The 15,161-nt window shown below is 37.1% G+C and overlaps 1 long non-coding RNA gene across 1 annotated transcript in view; it reads left to right on the top strand.

Moving 5' to 3' along the window:
• The first annotated feature begins 288 nt into the window (after nt 1-288).
• LOC129656191 (uncharacterized) overlaps nt 289-15,161 on the top strand; it is a 75,049-nt gene continuing 60,176 nt past the window's right edge. Inside the window, exon 1 of the long non-coding RNA XR_008716259.1 lies at nt 289-366. This is a non-coding gene — a long non-coding RNA (uncharacterized LOC129656191). The remainder of the gene's footprint in view (nt 367-15,161) is intronic.

Genomic DNA, 15,161 nt, shown 5'->3' with positions numbered 1-15,161 from the left:
TCTCAAGACAAGAGCACTGAAGTGTGTGATCAGATTGGTTAGTTTTCTGTGATTGCGGTATTCAGTTTGTCTGCCCCCTGATGGAGAAGGAAAAGAGGTTTATGGAAGCTTCCTAATGGGAGAAGCTGACTGAGGGGAAAACTGGGTCTTGTTCTTATGGGTGTGGCCATGCTCAGTAAACCTTTAATCCAATTTTCTGCTAATGGGTGGAGCTGTGTTCCCTCCCTGCTATTTACTGGGGCCAAACTATGGTGGAGCAACCCCCTGTCCAAGGAGCAGTGGTTGTGAGGGCACAGGAGGGCTGAGAGGAGCTACTCCACATTCAAGGTAGGAGGGGCGACTATGAGGAGATACCCCTCATCCAAGGTAAGAGAAACCCAAGTAAGATGGTAGATGTTGCAAGAGGCATAGGAGGGCAGACACACAAACCATATTCACAGAAAGCTAATCATTCTAATCACATGGGCCACAGCCTTGTCTAACTCATTGAAACTAAGCCATGCCCTGTGGGGCCACCCAAGATGGGTGGGTCATGGTAGAGAGCTCTGACAGACTGTGGTACACTGGAGAAGGGAATGGCAAACCACTTCAGTATTCTTGCCTTGAGAACCAGATGAACAGTATGAAAAGGCAAAATTATAGGATACTAAAAGAGGAACTCCCCAGGTCAGTAGGTGCCCAATATGCTACTGGGGATCAGTGGAGAAATAACTCCAGAAAGAATGAAGGGATGGAGCCAAAGCAAAAACAATACCCAGCTGTGGATGTGACTGGTGATAGAAGCAAGGTCTGATGCTGTAAAGAGCAATATTGCATAGGAACCTGGAATGTTAGGTCCATGAATCAAAGCAAATTGGAAGTAGTAAAACAGGAGATGGCAAGAGTGAATGTCGACATTGTAGGAATCAGTGAACTACAGTGGACTGGAATGGGTGAATTTACCTCAGATGACCATTATATCTACTACTGTGGGCAGGAATCCTTTAGAAAAAATGCAGTAGCCATCATGGTCAACAAAAGAGTCCGTAATGCAGTACTTGGATGCAATCTCAAAAACGACAGAATGATCTCTGTTCATTTCCAAGGCACACCATTCAATATCAGAGTAATCCAAGTCTATGCCCCAACCAGTAATGCTGAAGAAGCTGAAGTTGAATGGTTCTATGAAGACCTCCAAGACCTTTTAGAACTAACACTCAAAAAAGATGTCCTTTTCATTATAGGGGACTGGAATTTAAAAGTAGGAAGTCAAGAAACACCTGGAGTAACAGGCAAATTTGGCCTTGGAGTACAGAATGAAGCAGGGCAAAGGCTAATACACTTTTGCCAAGAGAATCCACTGGTCATAGCAAACACCCTCTTCCAACAACACAAGAGAAGACTCTACACAGTGGATCACCAGATGGTCAACACCGAAATCAGATTGATTATATTCTTTGCAGCCAAAGAATGAGAAGCTCTATAAGTCAGCAAAAACAAGACCGGGAACTGACTGTGGCTCAGATCAAGAACTCCTTATTGCCAAATTCAGATTACATTGAAGAAAGTAGGGAAGACCTCTAGACCATTCAGGTATGACCTAAATCAAATTCCTTATGATTATACAGTGGAAGTGAGAAATAGATTTAAAGTACTAGGTCTGATAGGTAGAGTGCCTGATGAACTATGGATGGAGGTTTGTGACATTGTACAGGAGACAGGGATCAAGACCATTCCCATGGAAAAGAAATGCAAAAAAGCAAAACACCTGTCTGGGGAGGCCTTACAATAGCTGTGAAAAGAAGCAAAGGAGAAAAAGAAAGATAAGCATCTGAATGCAGAGTTCCAAAGAATAGCAAGGAGAGATAAGAAAGCCTTCCTCAGAATTCAATGAAAAGAAATATAGGAAAACAAAAGAATGGAAAAGACTAGAGATCTCTTCAAAAAAATTAGAGATACCAAGGGAACATTTCATGCAAAGATGGGCTCGATAAAGGACTGAAATGGTATGGACCTATCAGAAGCAGAAGATATTAAGAAGAGGTGGCAAGAATACACAGAAGAACTGTACCAAAAAGATCTTCACGACCAAGATAATCATGATGGTGTGATCACTCACCTAGAGCCAACACCCTGGAATATGAAGTCAAGTGGGCCTTAGAAAGCATCACTATGAACAAAGCTAGTGGAGGTGATGGAATTCCACTTGAGCTATTTCAAATTCTGAAAGATGATGCTGTGAAAGTGCTGCACTCAATATGCCAGCAAATTTGGAAAACTCAGCAGTAGCCACAGGACTGGAAAAGGTCAGTTTTCATTCCAATACCAAAGAAAGCCAATGCCAAAGAATGCTCAAACTACCGCACAATTGCACTCATCTCACACGCTATTAAAGTAATGCTCAAAATTCTCCAAGCCAGGCTTAAGCAATACATGAACTGTGAACTTCCAGATGTTCAAGCTGGTTTTAGAAAAGGCAGAGGAACCAGAGATCAAATTGCCAACATCTACTGGATCATGGAAAAAGGGAGAGAGTTCCAGAAAATGTCTATTTCTGCTTTATTGACTATGCCAAAGCCTTTGACTGTGTGGATCACAATAAACTTTGGAAATTTCTAAAAGAGATGGGAATAACAGACCACCTGACCTGTCTCTTGAGAAACCTGTATGCAGGTCAGGAGGCAAAAGTTTGAAGTGGATATGGAAAAACAGACTGGTTCTAAATAGGAAAAGGAGTATGTCAAGGCTATATATTGTCACCTTGCTTATTTAACTTATATGCAGAGTACATCATGAGAAACACTGGGCTGGAAGAAACACAAGCTGGAATCAAGATTGCTGGGAGAAATATCAATAACCTCAGATATGCATATGACAGCACCCTTATGGCAGAAAGTGAAGAGGAACTAAAAGCCTCTTGATTAAAGTGAAAGAGGAGAGTGAAAAAGTTGGCTTAAAGCTCAACACTCCGAAAACTAAGATCATGATATCTGGTACCATCACTTTTGGGAAATAGATGGGGAAAGAGTGGAAACAGTGTCAGACTTTATTTTTGGGCTCTCCAAAATCACTGCAGAGTGTGATTTCAGCCATGAAATTCAAATACATGTACTCCTTGGAAGGAAAGTTATGACTGAACTAGATAGCATATTCAAAAGCAGATACATTACTTTGCCAACAAAGGTCCCTCTAGTCAAGGCTATGGTTTTTCCGGTGGTCATGTATGGATGTGAAAGTTGGACTGTGGTGAAAGTTGGACTGTGAAAAAAGTTGAGTGCCGAAGAACTGATGCTTTTGAACTGTGGTGTTGGAGAAGACTTTTGAGAGTCCCTTGGACTGCAAGGAGATCCAACCAGTCGATTCTAAAGATCAGCCCTGGGATTTCTTTGGAAGGAATGATGCTAAAGCTGAAACTCCAATACTTTGGCCATCTCATGTGAAGAGTTGACTCATTGGAAAAGACTCTGATGCTGGGAGGGATTGGGGGCAGGAGGAGAAGGGGACGACAGAGGATGAGATGGCTGGATGGCATCACTGACTTGACGGACGTGAGTTTTAGTGGACTGTGGGAGCTGGTGATGGACAGGGAGGCCTGGCGTGCTGTGGTTCATTGGGTCACAAAGAGTCGAACATGACTGAGTGACTGAACTGAACTAAAACTGTGGTGGAGGTAATGAAGATAATGGCAACCCCATTCAAAAGATCCCATGCATATACTGCTACACTCAGTGCTCCCAATCCTGCAGCAGGTCCCCACCGACCCACGCCTTCGCAGGAGACTCCTCCACACTCCCAGGCAAGCCTGGATCAGTCTCTTGTGGGGTCACTGCTCCTTTCTCCTGGGTCCTGTGCACACAAGGTTCTGTATGTGTCCTCTAAGATCTATTTCCTAGTACTTTGTCAGTTCTGGCAGCTCTATGATAGGTTTAATGGTGAACTCCTTCAAGAGGGCTTATGCCATACCCAAGTGTGCTGCACCCAGAGCCCCTGCCCCTGCAACAGTCCACTGCTGACCCATACCTCCACAGGAGATGCTTAAACACAGTTCTGTCTTAGTCTCTGTGAGGTCCCTGCATCCTGATGTGCACAAGGTTTGTTTGAGCCCTCTGAGCGTCTCTGGAGGGAATGGGGTTTGATTCTAATTGTGAATTCGCCCCTCCTACCATCATGTTGGGGCTTCTCCTTGCCCTTAGGCATGGGGTATCTCCTCACAGCCGCCCCAGCGCTGTGCAGCCACCACTCCAGCACCTATTGTCTTAAGGCTTAAAACAGATACCTGCATTGATCATGGCATGGGTCTTTGGAAAATAAAGGATTGCTACTTTTCTTTCAAATGCTAGGTCTGGCCCCTTGAGAATATCATATACGAATGGTTAGTTTTAGTGTTTGCCTTCCCTTTTTTGGACTTTAGTTCCATCCGAGTTTTATTTTTCCCATTTTTAATAATTTAAGATTTCTTGATTGTGCATCCATGGTCTTTATTTGCTGTCTCTAAGATTTCTATTTTTTAAATAACACTTTGATTATCTTAAAGTAGGAGCGCTTATATTGAAGCTAAATCATGATTTTAATTTACCATACAGCTTAAGGAATACCATGATATTCTTGATGTTAATTGCTAAGTCGTGTCTGACTCTTTTGCCACACCATGAACTATAGCCTGCCAAGCTTCTCATCTAGGTGACTTCCCAGACAAGAATACTGGAGTGGGTTGCCATTTCCTCCCCCAGGGTATCTTCCTGATCCAGAGATCTAACCTGTGTGTCCTGCACTGCAGGTGGATTCTTTACTGCTGAGCCACTGGGGAAGCCTCTTTATTTATGGTTACATATTACAAAACTCAATAGGGCCTATCTTGGCAGAAAATTGTTTTCACCTTTAAGTTGATCTAAAATATAATTTTTTAGGAAGCAATTATTAGATGTCTATGATGTTCAGACAAAGTGTTATGTTCTAGTTACTTATACTTGTCCATGTCTAGTGTGGGAGAAGCATGCAATTAAATTTCACTTATGTAATTACAATTAGATAATAGCAATCCATACAGGGTACACTGAGGCACACCAGAGAGAGATCAACTCTGTGAACAAGGGGGAGGGGGGAGCTTTTAAGGTTATTCTTCATCTGGGTGTTCAGTAAGAATAGCTTTTTATCAAACATCCAGAAGCAATGACCAGGTGATGGAGCACTGTGAGGTCACAAAGCACAGAACAAACTTATATGTTCAGAAATATTAAAATCTTTAAGTCCCTGGAGCACAGTAAACATTGAAATTTAGAGAAAAATGACATTTGTGATAAAGCCAAATAATGAGAAGAAAATACACATTATTAAAAAGATTGGATTTTCACCTCTTGTATATAAAAAGCAAAACAAAACAATTGTCGAGACACAGTCATACCAATTGTTTATATAGTGTCTATGGTGGCTTTGATGCTACGAGTACAGAGTAGTAGCAGTTGAGTTGAATAGCAGAGACCAAGTATCCTGCAAAGCTGAAACTATTTACTATCCAAGTCTACAGGAAAAGTTTTTTGATGTCTTTTCTGGGCAATGTTGAGCCTCTGAAAAATTTGAGTTGAGAGCTAGCATGATTGGATCTCCAATTCAGGAAGTTGAGTTTGGTAACAGTTTGGACAATAGATTGGAGGCATTATAAAAGTGATAGTCTGGCCTGTAATAAGTGCTTTTTATCTGTTGTGTCTAATTTGATTCCTGTCTTTTCCTTTCTATTTTCCCCCAAACTCTGTTTACACTGATGCTAACTGATACTTTGCCCTCTTGCTTATTATATAATTACTAAATATTTTACTTTAAAGATATAAGGGGCAAACAGTAGTTTCATAAGGCCTGTTTCAAAGATAATTGATAAAAAAAGATAAATCATAAAAAATATAATTCATAATGCATGGCTTATAAAACACAAATGTCTATTCTTGGTTATAAGCATTTTCTATTTTTATATAAAAAAGAAATCAATAAACATTTATTGTGCATCCACTGTTTATAAAGAATTTTTCTAGGTTCAAATGTAGTATATTGAAAGTTCTTCAGGATGAAGGGCAATGTAATTGATCAATACATTAGCTCCAGGTTTCTCAATAGCAGCATTATTGACATCTTAAGGCAGATCATTCTTTGTTGTAGAGAGCTGTTTTGTACATCATAAGATGTTTAGTGGCATACCTGGCCTCTCTCCACTAGATGCCAGTGGCACCTCCTACCTCAGCTGTGATAGTCAAAAAGATCCCTGGATGTTACCAGATGCCAAACGTCTCCTGAGGGAACAAAATGTGTGCTTATTGAGAACCATGGTTTTTTTTTTTTTTTTTTTTTTTTGCTTTCTCTTCTATGCTCTCACAGAATATATCTTTGCTAAAAATAACAAAAAAAAAAAAAGAAAAGAAAAGAAAGAAAGAAAAATGCTGTTTTTTTTTTTTTTTTTTAAAGATAGGGAGCTCTTTAATCAGGAAGTTGAGATCACAGGCTAATGGTATGATGAGGATGGATTCAGTCTGTGCTGTGTCCCAGTCTGTTCTTGAAAACTGACTTCATGTTGTTGAAATGTGACATTTTCAATTTTTGCAAAAATATTTGTCACAAAAACAAGGTATCAGATTTCAATTGTCTCATTTTTACATTCTTCTGTTGTAGTTTGTTGATCTTTTCAGTATTCTAAGCAAGATTAGACCAGCTTGAAAGAGCTGACCAATCCTTGGTCTTCCTAATAAAAAGTACAATAACCTATTGTGGAGACTAAGCCAACTGAGTTGAAGAATTTAGAAATGTAGAAATGGTCCATCATGCCAGATATTTCACAGTGGCTCAGCAGTAGACAAACCACCATCAATACAGGAGACAGGGGTTCAATAGCTGGGCCGGGAAGATCACCTGGAGGAGGGCAAGGCAACCCACTCCAGCATTCTTGCCTGGAGAAACCCATGAGCAAGAGGAGTCTGAAAGGGTACAGTCCATCGGGTTGCAAAGAGTCAGATGAGACAAAGTACACAAACATAAAGCATTTTGTTTGTTTTAACTATTTTTTTAAAGTAAAGTCTAATCCAGAGTTTAAAGAAAATTAAAGCATGCCTTGATTAATGCTCTTCCTAAAGTTAGTCTGACTTGTCGTAAAGCTTTTGCCGTGTGGTCATCATAGGGAAATAGAACTTTTATAACTCCAGTTCAGAATAATAATTTTTGATACTGCTAGGCAACTATCTGTAGTCTTTCTGAGCCCTGGGAATACTTATATCTCTGTGAGTTTACTCAGCTCTACAGAATTTCCAGACAAAAAAGGTAAAACTCATTCAAATAAGAGACATTGCATTTTCTGCTTCCTCAGCAACACTGCAAGAATTTCCATTTAACAAAGTGTCAGCATCAGCAATACCATTATCAATGGACATCTGGTTTTCATTCTCATATACATAGGCAGCAAATTTAAGGTACGGTTTAGAATATTCAGTGAAGTAAATGTTTAGGAGGGATATTGGTGGGGGGAGGTAGATGTGTTTCTGCACTTCCTTTGAATCAGAATAGAATTTTAAATTACTTAGATATCAAAAAGCTGAATGTATTAGAACACAAGACTTGTACTAATATAGGGACTTTAAAATACAATATTTGTAACATATGTAAATGACATGAATTCTTGAATACAACAATCATGTAAAATTGTGCCTATTCTCTTTGTATTTAGTACCTGGAAGTACCAAGGGACACAGCTGCTGCCTGAATACTCAATACTAAACTGAAACAAAGGGTAGCAATTGGATACCAAAATATATTTTCTTCTTGTAGTTTGTGAAATCAGTTTACAGGTGTCTTGGGAACTGAGGGAGAGGAGTGACAAGTATAATGTAAACTAAAGCAAAAATTGTCTTAACACACTGTTAGCTATATGTAAAAGGAAAAATGGCTTGACCCTCACATTCAACATTAAAAATTTTAATAATAAAGTTATTTCTGACCTATGAGTCAGCATATTACATCTCCTAAGGCTGAAATTTCAGAGAAGTGAATATGGTCAGTGCATATTTTCTGTAGGGGAGCATAGAGGCTCTTATCCTTAAAAATAATTCAAGGTAGGAGTCATAAAAACTGGTTTTCAGTTTACATCATGTGTGCTTTTATCTCAAAAATTTAGGTATATGTTGTATTTCTTGGCAGATTTTCTTCAGGGAGATGATATTAATAAAGCTAAATTACTTAAAGGGGAACTATTGAAAAGCTATATTAAGTTAATAGGTTTATTTTATATTATACTTGGAAGCATCTACATTCACAGTGCTTGGAGTTTCACTTATAAAAATATACTTTGTTTAACAATTCCATGTGCAAAATTGAGAGGGGAATAGAAAATGTACAATAGATTGTTTCTGCCTTGAAGAAATTATTCTCTAAAAGAACAGGGAAAAATGAAAATACTTTGATAAGTAAAGTATTGTATAGCTTAAAACAATATTTAATTATACAAATCTGATCAATAAATTTTTGATTCCCATTATAAACTAGATACCCTGGTTGGCTAGGAAACACTGAAGAATTGTTTGTGATTTTGAATAGCTTATAGTCTAATTAGGGGGTATGGCATTCCAAGTATTACAGATGTAGTATACAGGTAAAGATGTAAAAAGTGTGTAACAAGGAACACAAAGAATAGACTGGTATAACTAAATTCAGATGTGAAAAGATAAGACCAAAATAGTTACATGCCTCAGTTCAGTTCAGTTCAGTTGCTCAGTCATGTCTTGACTCTTTGCAACCCCATGAACCATACCATACCAGGCCTCCCTGTCCATCACCAACTCCCAGAGTTTACCCAAACTCATGTCCATTGAGTCAGTGATGCCATCCAACCATCTCATCCTCTGTCATCCCCTTCTCCTCCCGCCCTCAATCTTTCCCAGCATCAGGGTCTTTTCCAATGAGTCAGCTCTTCTCCTCAGGTGGCCAAAGTATTGGAGTTTCAGCTTCAGCCTCAGTCCTTCCAGTGAACACCCAGGACTGATCTCCTTTAGCATGGACTGGTTGGAACTCCTTGCAGTCCAGGGGACTCTCAAGAGTCTTGCCCAACACCACAGTTCAAAAGCATCAATTCTTTGGCACTCAGCTTTCTTTATAGTCCAACTCTCACATCCATGCAGGGTTACTTGTGGTCAAAAATTAGAAGATTCAGAATTAAAATTCACATTTCATGCTTCCCAATCCAAAACTCTTCCCATGGCAGCTACTATCTTTTACAGTATATATTTACAAATAGAATATATAAGCCAGAAATATGTGAGTAAAAACAACAGATACAGAACATAATAGATATTAGGTGGTAAAAAGACAGTGTTATTAAAGCTAAAACAATAGCAGATTCTCTCTTATATTAATAGCATGGTGCATGGCAGTAATAGATGTCAGTATTTTTCAAACCTTTCAAGACAATCTTTGCAGGCATGTTGATGTGTTTACATATGTGAGCATGTATGTATATGTACACACATATATGTGTTAACATAACTCATGATGATAACTCATGAAAGTAATTGAGCTTTCTATACAGAGACTCATTATAGTATTCATACATCAATGTCTCTTCTTTGAGTACATGCATATGTATATGTGAATTCAAGCTCCTCTTGCAGTAAGCCTAAATTCTCCCAATGGCTGGATCAATACTTGAAAACAAATAGTACAAACAATTACTCATTGCATCATGGTCAGTGATATAGTAAACAATGATATGATAATACAATATATTATTGATATACTTATTTTTGCAATTTCACTATGCAAACTAAATCAGTAACTAGTTGAATCACTTATTTTGTAAGTAATGAAAATCTAAAAGTGAAAGTCGCAAAGACTTTGTGAACCCATGGACTGTAGCCTGCCATGGTCCTCTGTCCATCGAATTCTCCAGCAAGAATACTGGAGTGGGTAGTCATTCCCTCCTCTAGGGGATCTTCCTGACCCAGGAATAGAATCCAGTCTCCCACATTCTGTCTGCAATGCAGGAGTCCTGGGTTCAATCCCTGGGTCGGGAAGATCCTCTGGAGAGGTCATGGCAACTCAGTATGAAATCAAAATCTAAAGACTGTGCTAAATAAATATCAATAGCTAATTAAGTAATACTGTACATACATGATAAATTTTTCTATAAAGATTGTTTTTGTCAATCCTTACAGTCTGAAAACATTTTGGTAATTAGAGTCTTTGACTTGAGGAGCTGTGTTTAAAACACTAGAGTGGACTTCAGGTGACTTGTAGATCAGTCTCTAAAATTCATGAATCTTCAATTGAGTAATTTCAGGCTTGGTTATCTCACTTGCAAAAGAAGGAGTTAAAGCTACTGTTATCTCTAATACTCAATAACTTCAGATTGTTTTGTGTAATTAATCTCCTTCTCCCCCCCCCCACAGATTTATCATAATTACTAAATATTCTTTCCAATTTTACCTACTAAGCCTTAAAAGTCTTAACACATTTCATTATCTTTTCACATAAATCAGATTTTTGTATTATAATGCAATAAAATTTGATACCAACAACAAAAACAGCAAATATAAAACATATTAAAGTAAAAAAAGACTGAGCGAAATTGAGTTCAAACCAAATTATTTTTAAGAAATATTATCTTGTGGTAGACATATATTTTTAAATTCTCTTTATATAGTTAATTTTCACTTTATTTTCCCTCTGAAATTCAAATAAACTTCATAGAAAAACTATATGCAGAACACCCAAGATTGTCAGTTACATCACATGGTATTTGCTGATTTTTAATCTTAGAAAAAGTGCTGCTGGGTTTCTTAGAGAAAATTATAATAGATCCTCTCGCTCGCTCTGTCTCAGAGAAAGAAAATCTATTTTTATATCCACTAACAAACGTGATTGCTTTTCCTTCTGTTGTATACAAGTTTCCTTTTCTAAATTCACTGTCTACTCAGCATATTGCTGTATTATTAAATAATATTTTACATGACTTTTGTCAGCACAAATGATGTATACAAACCTTTATAAATTATGAGCATATAGTATCAAAATATTTCATGAGTCATTTAAATATGGCTTTAATAATTCTATCTAAAATATTAGATGCTGGACACACTGACAAAAATTCAATCTTTTGTTATAATGTAATGAGAAAATTTATTCCAACCTACTAGATAGTACTTTCTTTTAAATATATATCATAGTAAGAACTGCATGTGTCATGTATAAAATAAAATTGAGAAATGATTTAATACTTTTAATCAGAATGATGCCATCATAATCCAATATGAATCCAGACTTTTTATGAATTCCTTTTTAAAAGCTGAATAATTACTCACTTTTGGCTTACCAAACTAATTCACCATATAATAAATAATTTAAAGGACCTTAAAATAATTACCAGGCAAATAATTTACATAATTGATTACAATTTATAGACAATAATTACTTTGATATTTTATAATATCTTAATCAATTCAGTACAAGTAACTAAAATTAGCCAAGTCTTATCATATAATCCCTCTAGTACCAGAAAATAGCGTATGACATTTGGGAAGAATATTCTTTCTTTCAGACCACAGGGATGCTATTTAATAAACTGCCACTTCAATGTGCTAAATGATGCCCCAATGGATTGAAAGAGAAGACTTGCTTCCAAAGCTCTAATTTGCACTGCAGGAGCATTTTTATTCACCGGACAAGTGCTGACCTGATCTATCATATTTTGAAGTGCCAGCAGATTTATACAAGAATAATTGATGGCAAATGAAAGCTACAAAAGATGACTTTTTTCTTTATCCACTTCCAAACATTAGATCCCCAGTTCACCAATGTATGATTTTACAAAGAAGACATTTTATTACAGCACAGGGACTTGATGTTGACATTATAATTTAATAGATCTTCTCAGGATATATTATATGATATGACTCAGAATTTCTTTTTAATTAGTTCAGGTGTTGTCATTTAAGACAAATTTTCTGACAAATTCTCTTTTTTAGACTTGATATTGTATAAATTTTTTATTTTTATATATCTATTGCATGATGCATATTTTACAAAATAAAGTATGACACATTAAAAAAGAAATGCAGAGTCCTGTGAAAAATTCTAAGAACATCTTTTGTTTTAAAAAAGACCTTTAGAAACTATTTTAGACTTTGCCAAAATGGTGACAAGTGCTGGTCCATTAACATCGTTCTAGCTCTCTGGAGAAGAAGTGCCATTAGTATCAATTTCTTAATGTGAATGATAAGGCATTTTAATGTAATATTAAATATTCTCTTTGACACATTCTTTAGGGACCATTTTAAAAAATGCAAATGATAGGATCCAATGAGAGATATAATAAGCAATTCTGATCAAGGTTGTTAAAAAGTTTGGATTGGTCCAAAGGGATGACTGAAAAGGAAGCATGCTTTTCAGATGGCAATTGAAAGGAGGGTTGGAAAGGTTAACAGGGAATTCCCTTTTGCTTTCTTTTAACTTTGGCTCAAAGTCTGTTTTGTTGTTATTGTTTGTCTGTTTGTTTTTGCTTTTTAAACTATGTAGTGCCTCAAAACTTCTGTATATGCAGCATGCTATGCAATTTACAGTATTCAGCTGAACCATAGTACTTTAAAGATATAAAAGAACTTAAACATTTCATTACAATCCTTTCTAGTTAGTGGTGAAGAAACTGAACCAAAGATTAGAACACTGGTAAACTACTATATAGTTAGATAACAGCAGAGCCAGAATTTTTTTTTTCTTTTCCCTTGAGCCAAACTATCTTTTAAAATAATAATAGCTCAAACATTTGCATGATGTGTTTTAAAAGCATGAGGGAAAATTAGCACAAATTTTTATTTCTCAATTGAGAAGATCCACTATTTTTTATTTGATAAATCTAATAGCTCTTTCAAGGGATATAATGACATTTTACCCTGTTTCTTCTGTTTTCTTTAGTAGTGCTTTTGGAAATAATGTACTTTGGAATACAGTGGGATGGTACTAAATATTTTTTTTCAATAAATCATCATTTAATGAGAATTATATTTTAAAACTGGAAATTTACATGTTTATTTAGAAGACCATTCAGTCTCTACTTGCCTCATGATAAAAGCAAAAATGGACCAATTTATCCATTTACTGACTAAAGCAAGCAATTTAGAGGAGGACTGTCTACAGGCGTAAGGGAAAGCCTCTCCCTTTGTTGTATGTATTGTGGTCTGGGAATGAATTAGATATGGGGAAGCAAAACACTCTAAATATATGTCCTGAATTCTTCTCTTTGGGTGAAAGTATTGATACTAGTGAGAACTTCCAGATGTTCAAGCTTGGTTTAGAAAAGTAAAGGGAACCAGAGATCAAATTGCCAACATTTGCAGGATCATAGATAAAACAAGGGAATTCCAGAAAAACATCTACCTCTATTTCATTGACTACGCTAAAGCCTTTGACTCTGTGGATCATAAGAAACTGTGGAGGAGATGGAAATACTAGACCATCTTACCTGTCTCCTGAGAAACCTATATGTGGATCAAGAAGCAACAGTTAGAACCCTGTATAAAACAACTGACTGGTTCAGGACTGAAAATGAGTACAACAAAGCTGTTTATGGTCACCCTGTTTATTTAACTTAACATCAGGCAACATTCCAGGCTGGATAAGTTACAAGTAGAATCAAGATTCCTTGGAGAAATATCAACAGCCTCAGATATGTGGATGATACCAGTCTAATCACAGAAAGCAAAGAGGAACTAAAGAGCCAAAAGCCAACTTAAAACTGAATATTAAAAACAAAACAAAACAAAAAACAAAACTAAAATCATGGTATCTGGCTCCATAACTTCATGGCAAATTGAAGGGGAAAAGATGGAAGCAGTGGCAGATTTCTTCTTCTTGGGCTCTACTGCAAATGGTGACTGTGGCCATGAAATTAGAAGGCAATTGCTTCTTGGAGCAGAAGTTATGATAAATCTAGACAGCATGTTAAATTTAAGGTTAAAAAGGTCCCTATAGTCAAGGCTATGGCCTTTCCAGTAGTCATGTATAGGCATGAGAGTTGGACAGTAAAGAAGGCAGAATGCCAAAGAGTTGGTGCTTTCAAACTGTGGTTGTGGAGAAGACTCTTGAGAGTCACTTGGAAAGCAAGGAGATCAAACTAGTGAATCTTAAAGGAAATCAACCCTGAATACTCTTTGGAAAGACTGATAGTAAAGCTGAAACTTCAATACTTTGGCCAGCTGATGCGAAGAGCTGACTCATTGGAAAAGACTCTGATGCTTGGAAAGATTGAAGGCAGAAGGAGAAGAGGGTGACAGAGGATGAGATGGCTGGATGGCATCACCAATTCAATGGACATGAACTTGGGAAAACTCCAGGAAATGGTGAGGGACAGGGAAGCCTGGTGTGCTGCACTCCATGGGGTCTGAAGAGTTGCACACAACTGTGTGACTGAACAACAACAAACATTAAAACTAGATTTGTAAATCACAATATTTAGGCTGCAGAAAAACTTTACACAGGAATAATCTATCTATTGTTGTTGTTCAGTTGCTAAGTTGTGTCCAACTCCTGTCTATCTATCTATCTATCATCTATTTGGTGACCTGAGAATAGACTGCAATGGAGAGTGGCCACATGCCAACATTGATGTGATCAAAACAGTAGTAATAGTGGAAAGTGTCTGTGGATAAGCCTCAAGTAATCTCCTGATCCTCCCCTTTCTGCATGCTTCATTCAAGGGAACCCAGAGTCACATACCCAGGTGAGGGAATAGGTAGATAACCAGAGAACAGATGGACCAGCAAAGGATTGAGGTCACAATAAATAGGCCGTATTATTCACGAATTTAAATTGGAAATAAATGTTGAGGATGATAGTCTCCAGATGTGGGTATCAGCATGGCATTACCAGACTAGTTATAATATGTAACACTGACCTCTCTATAGTCCAGAGACTAAATGGTGCATATGTGGATACGCAAGTCATTGTAAATACAATATGCTCCTTTCTCTACTGCTGTTATAGAAATGCTTATGCCCACACCCAAATCTTTATCAATCTAAAGAGAAGGGGGAGTGGAAAGGGGAGCATGAAAATTTTACCCAAAAGAGAATAACCTGTGAGATACTTGTATTTAACTTAAATCTTAATTTAAAGCATTCTACTTTTTTTTTTCATTTAAAAAATGTATTCCACGTACTTCTCAA

This window comes from Bubalus kerabau, chromosome 6 (assembly GCF_029407905.1).
Source record: "Bubalus kerabau isolate K-KA32 ecotype Philippines breed swamp buffalo chromosome 6, PCC_UOA_SB_1v2, whole genome shotgun sequence".
Taxonomy (NCBI): domain Eukaryota; kingdom Metazoa; phylum Chordata; class Mammalia; order Artiodactyla; family Bovidae; genus Bubalus; species Bubalus kerabau.
Note: the sequence above shows the minus strand (reverse complement) of the source record. Positions and strands in the feature narration are given on the sequence as shown.